At 50.5% G+C, this 5,595-nt stretch overlaps 1 protein-coding gene across 1 annotated transcript in view; it reads left to right on the forward strand.

Annotated features, from left to right (window-relative positions):
- Positions 1-1,059: 1,059 nt before the first annotated feature.
- Positions 1,060-5,595, forward strand: part of Plcg2 (phospholipase C gamma 2) — a 133,193-nt gene continuing 128,657 nt past the window's right edge. Inside the window, exon 1 of the mRNA XM_028752518.1 lies at positions 1,060-1,212. The gene's annotated coding sequence lies outside the window, so the exon portion shown is untranslated. The remainder of the gene's footprint in view (positions 1,213-5,595) is intronic.

The raw sequence follows: 5,595 nt of genomic DNA on the forward strand, positions 1-5,595 counted from the left end.
CTCCTTCTAGACCAGGCTGGCCTCAAATTCACAGAGATCTGCCTACCTGGGCTGCCCAAGTGCTGGGATTACCAGCCTGAAATCAAATCTTAAAGGTATATGTGTGTGTGAGTGTGTGTATGTGTGTGTGAGTGTGTGTGTATGTGTGTGAGTGTGTGAGTGTGTGTATGTGTGTGAGTGTGTGTTGTGAGTGTGTGTGTGAGTGTGTGTATGAGTGTGTGTGTGTGTGTGTGTGTGTGTGTAGGGAGAGGGACAGAATGGAGAGGTGACTTAGCAGTTAAGAGCACATATTGCTCCTGAAGAGAATGTGAGTTCGGTCCCCAGCAACCCACACAGCTACAACAGCCTGTGACTCCAGCTCCAGGGGATCTTATGTGCTCTGGCCTCCCTGGCCAGCTGAATTCGCAGGAATGAAGTCACAGGAACACACATATATACACATAATTTTAAAATAATACTAAATTATTTTTTTGGACACAGGTCTCGCCATATTGCCTTGGCTGGCCTTGAACTAACTCAAAGGTGTAATTCTGCCTGCCTACTGTTGGGATTAAATATACGGCCCGCCAAGCAAAAAATACAGTTTTTTTTTTTTCAGGAAAAAAAAAAAGCAACTAGTTTTAAAGAACATATTCTTTTAAATTTAAAGCCAAGACACCAATTCTCTAGTGTCCAGTTACTCTTTGAAACAAACTTTTGGGCCTGGCACTGTTTTGAAGAGAGGGAAACTGAGGCTGGGGCATTTAAGGTAGGAAAGAATGCACTACTAAATTCAGTTCTGTCAACCCCAAGTGGGTGAAGATAGTCAATGCACGCATGGTATCTGTATGCAGTAGGCGCCCCATAAACTCGGATACTCTTGGGAAATTTCTGTTCACCTGACTAAGCGTTCACCGCCAGGCAGGTAGTACTGGGGCTGCCTCAGTTTCCCCCTGGTCCGGGAAGGCATGGCTCGAGGCTTGCGCTCTTGGGATGCTCTGGCGGGTGCGGACCCGCCTTGGGACAGGGCGGCGCATTGAGGGGGGCGGCCCCGAGGAGTCACGTGGCTCGGCCGCCTCCAAAGCAGAAGTAGCAGTGAGCAGAGCCAGACCTGCGCTGCCAGACTGCCGGGGCTCCAGGCGGCTACTGCACGAGGGACCCCCGAGTCCCCCACCCGTGGCTGGCAGGCCCAGGGATTGTGCGGGTGACTGCGCTCCGGGGGGGTACTGCCAGGTGAGTGGCCCCGAGGGATGGAACCCCCTCCCCGGGGGAGGTGTGTGTGTGCGGGGACCCTAGGGCTGGCACCGCGTCGGGTGGGGACTGTGACGGAGCATAGCAGACGCGGGCAGGGCTGGGGTGCGCGATCTCTGCAGGTGGCCGGGTGTGCCCTGGGGAACCCTGCTTAGGGACAGGCAGGCCCGGCCCAGCCGCCGGCCACTTCCTCCCCCGGGGCTGGCGCCACCTCTCCAGGGTGTGCAGTGGCCAACTAGGGTTTGAATGAGAGACGCGGCTCCGGGTGCTGGGGTGGCCCGAGCCACTCTCGCCACTGAGGGTCCTGCGCGGGAGGCGTGTCCCTGCTTGCGGGACAGCCCTGACCCCTTGATTTTGAACTTGGGACAGTACTTCCCAGTAGTACACAGGTGGCTCCAGGGTGGGGCGGAGCAGCTCTTTCTCCACACGCGTTTCTGGGACCCGCCCCTCCCGCAATTCGGTTCAGTTTGGGAAATCTCATAGGGGTCATTTGTCCCGCGGGGAACCAGAATTCGAAGGGAAGGTGGGTTGTATACGGATCTAGGAGGTTGATGCCTGGAGAGTTCAGGGGCAGGCCCTTTGGTACCCTGATCTCGAACTGAGAGGCTAGCAGGGCGAGGGTTCGACACACCCTGGAAACAGGTGGCCTCCTCTCTGAGACCTAAATTTGAATTTCAGTTCCATTTATATGACACAGGACACAGAGAGGAGCCCCTCTCTGTCTGGGTTTCTCTCTTGGGCCCCGTAATAGCCCAGAGCCTGTTTTCCGGGGCATGAAAGAGACTCCTCCGCAGTTCCTGACCCTGGTGGCAAAGGCCCTTCCTGGTGGGCACAGGTCGTGGCCCCTGCTTTTGCTTCTGCGGGACACTTACAGGATGTTGGGGTCGGGGATAGCCCTAGGCTGTTACCCATTTTGCACGGTTGTGGGCAGTAGTGTAGCAGCCCCAGGGGATTTTGGTTGTGGATTTTATTGATGCTTAAAATTGCTGGGTGCTTGGCCTTCCAGGCAAGGTAGGGTTTGTGGGGTCCTCTGGAGGAGCCGCAGCGGGTACCCCTTTGCACCTCCTGGGTGGAGTTGGTGGGAAGTTACTGGTGGGAAAAACTTTTGCAAATGCTTAATTTCAAAAATAGGCAACCCCCTCCCTGCCCCACCCCCTCAAAAGGGCTTTTCTGTTTCAATTAACATAAAGTGGACCCATCCATCTTGTTTTCTCCCATCCTCTCTCAGTGACCCCTCTGGATTTACAAGCAACGTTTTCGATACTTCTAGTTTTTTATATATTGCAATAACATTTATATTTACAACATTGAGTGGTAGGTTTCTTTTTTATCAAAATAGCTCATGAATCTCCCAAGATCAAATTGCTTATAATGATTTATAAATTCACTCTTTTTTTGTAGCTTCTGTACATTTTAATTTTTTTATTATTTTTTGAGACAGTCTCATTAGATAGTTCAAGTTGGCCTTGAACTTTTGATCTTCCTATGTCCACCTCCCAAGTGCTGGGATGATTGGTGTGTGCCAATACTCTTGGCCTGTAGGGGATGCCCCCCCCCCAGAGATGAGGACCCCAAGTGTTTCTGGTTTTATGGTCCTGTGAGCATCTTTTCGGATGTCTTGCTTTGCCCATGAGTGCTTGCTGGATCAACTTCATACTTTAGAGATGCTTTAAAAAAAATTCAACCCTGTTTTCATTTCCACATGTACAGGTGGATGTTGCTTGGTTCTTGGATTGGATCTCCCCATGGTTTAGGGTGGGTGTCAAATGAACCCCAGTATCCCTGGTACAGTGGGAAGGGCAAGTAACATTCTAGGGTTCAGCTGGGCTAAAGTCTAGTAGAATTCTTTCTTGGGTTTTTGGCTGAAATCCAACACTGACCCACATGTGCAAAGAGTGTTCAAGAGACGGATAGTCCCTGTTTCCTGTTTTGGGGTTCTTGTGTGTGAGAAGTTGGTTTCAAAGTGTGAAGGACATAGAAATGTGGAAAAAAAGAAGTTTCTTTTCACCCTCACCACCAGCCATGTTTGTACTGATTATGTGAGTTGATCAGGTTACCCATTGAGGGGGAAGGGGAGTCCAGACTAAGTCATTAATTTTGCAAAGAACAAAACAGAAGCAAAGAGGGGGGTTATCCTGATGGCTAGGGCTCTGCTCTGGGAATACAGTCAGCTGGAGACCTTTTTGCCTTGGGCGTTAAAGCTTGCAACTTGGTCTGAGCTGGCCGCTGCCAGGTGCCCCATCCAGAATCTGTTTCCAGTGTGGTGTTGCTTCAGGGCTTGGGATCTTGGCTGGGGGAAACCTTTCCTGGGCACTGGGGAACTGTGGAGGACGGTGGGGATGCCTGGATGGAGTCTTTTGTACAGGGCAGAACTGTGTAATGGGGACCCAGGTCTTCCACTTTGTAAGCTGTGTGACCTTGGACAAGCAAATCCCCTTACCCACTCTTCAAAGAGTCAGCCAGTTTTGTTGGCATGTGGCCAAATACTGCCAGCATTCTGAATTACAAAAAGCCAGCACGGAAGGATCAGCCTCAAAGGACTGTCCATCTGCATGTTTGACCTTGGTCATGTAATTTCCTCCTCTCTGGATGGATTTTGAGTTTTAAAACCGTAAGCGTTCCTCCCTCTTCCTCCAGTGCCGGGAATTGAATGCAGGACTTGGCATCTGCTGGACAAGTCCTCTACCCCTGAGCTGTAACCCCAGGCATTTATTTGTCTGTGAAGTACCTGAGGGTAAACTAGTGTCATGCCTAAGGGGGCTTATATTAACAGCTACTTTCCAGGGGGGCTTTGTTTCTATTCCCCCCATCCCCTGAATAATGAAATAGCCTGGAAACCCCCCCTTCCTCATCTCTAGTGGCTAGCCTGCTTAACTGATAGTGTCAGCATAAGCAGTGTATTGGGTATGGGTAGCTCCCGAGGGGACAGGAGAGCTTAGCGTATGTCTATCTTGTGAGCTCACATCCTGCCTTGCGCTGAAGCCTGTTCCCCAGGCTAGACGACTGTTCCTCCACCAGCTTTTCACTCTGTAGCCCAGGCTGGCCTTGAATTTTTAGCAACCCTCCTGCCTCAGTCTCCCCAAGTGCTAGGATTATAGCTGTGTGCCCTGTTGTGTGTTTTATCTCATTTCAGCAGGGCCTAGTATAACTCAAGTTGATCTTAACTATGGGTGACCTTGGACTTCTGATTCTCTTCACCCCCATCCCCCTTGTGTTGGGCTTATAGACGTTGGCCCCCAGACTCTCTTTATGTGGTGCTAAGAATCAAACCCAGGGTTTCAGACAAACTAGGCAAGTACTATGTCCACCAAGTCACATCCCCCCAGCCACCTCAGCTTCTACAAGATGGAATTCAGAAGCCTTTCTTCCTCAGAGGATTTCTCTGAACCCTTTAGGCCTCAGGAGGGAGAGGGAGGGGGCAGGAGGGAGGGGGAGGGAACAGGAGGAGGGGGAGGGAACAGGAGGGAAGGGAGGGGCAGGGGTACCGGTGGGGAGGGTAGCATCACACCTGACTCTGCACTGCTGTCTCACACCTCCTTCCCAAGCCATAGACAGTCTGGTGAGAATGTCTCCCCACGGCCAGCACTCCCACAGAGGCGCCTCTCTGCCTTGTGTAGCAGAAGAAGGGAACAAAGGCCAAGGTCTGAGCCTCTCCCTGCACATGGCCTTTGCATCCTTGTTCCCAGTCCGTGCAGAGTTGATATTCAGAGTTCCGCCCACCCGGCTAATGGACAGATGAGCCCTGGGTTGGCATCCTTCAATCAGTTCTTAGTTCCCAAAATCACACCATCCACACACCCCAGGGTATTTTGTCCCCATTTTGCAAGGGACAGGGTTGAGGTTCAGAGCAATTTGCCTAGAAACTGAGCAGTTTGGAGACCCGACAGTCCTAGTCCAGATCCTGCCTCTCACTTCCTGTTCTGGGATAGCTCTCTAGTGCTGCTTGGTAATCCTGGTGGATATAAGGACAACTGTGGGACCTGGCAGGAGGAGCTGAGGTCACACAGTTTCACTCAGCACCCTCTTAGTTGATTAAAAGAAACTTATTTACTTACTTATTAGTATTTATTATATATTGTTATATGTGATTATATGCAATATAATTAATTATATTATTTATTTATGTATATTGGCGTTTTTGCTTTTGCCCATGTCTGCGTGAGTTTGTCAGAGCCCCTGGAACTGGAGTTAAACAGTACAATTGTGAGCTGCCATGTGGGCGCTGGGAATTGAACCCAGGTCCTCTAGAAGAGCAGCCAGTGCTCTTAACTGCTAAGCCAATCAATCTTTCTAGCCCCTAAGTTGATTTTTCTTTAAATGTTTTTAAAAATGTATATGAGTATTTTCCTGCCTCTCTCTCTCTCT

This window comes from Grammomys surdaster, unplaced genomic scaffold (genome assembly GCF_004785775.1).
Source record: "Grammomys surdaster isolate TR1022 unplaced genomic scaffold, NIH_TR_1.0 128, whole genome shotgun sequence".
Taxonomy (NCBI): Eukaryota; Metazoa; Chordata; class Mammalia; order Rodentia; family Muridae; genus Grammomys; species Grammomys surdaster.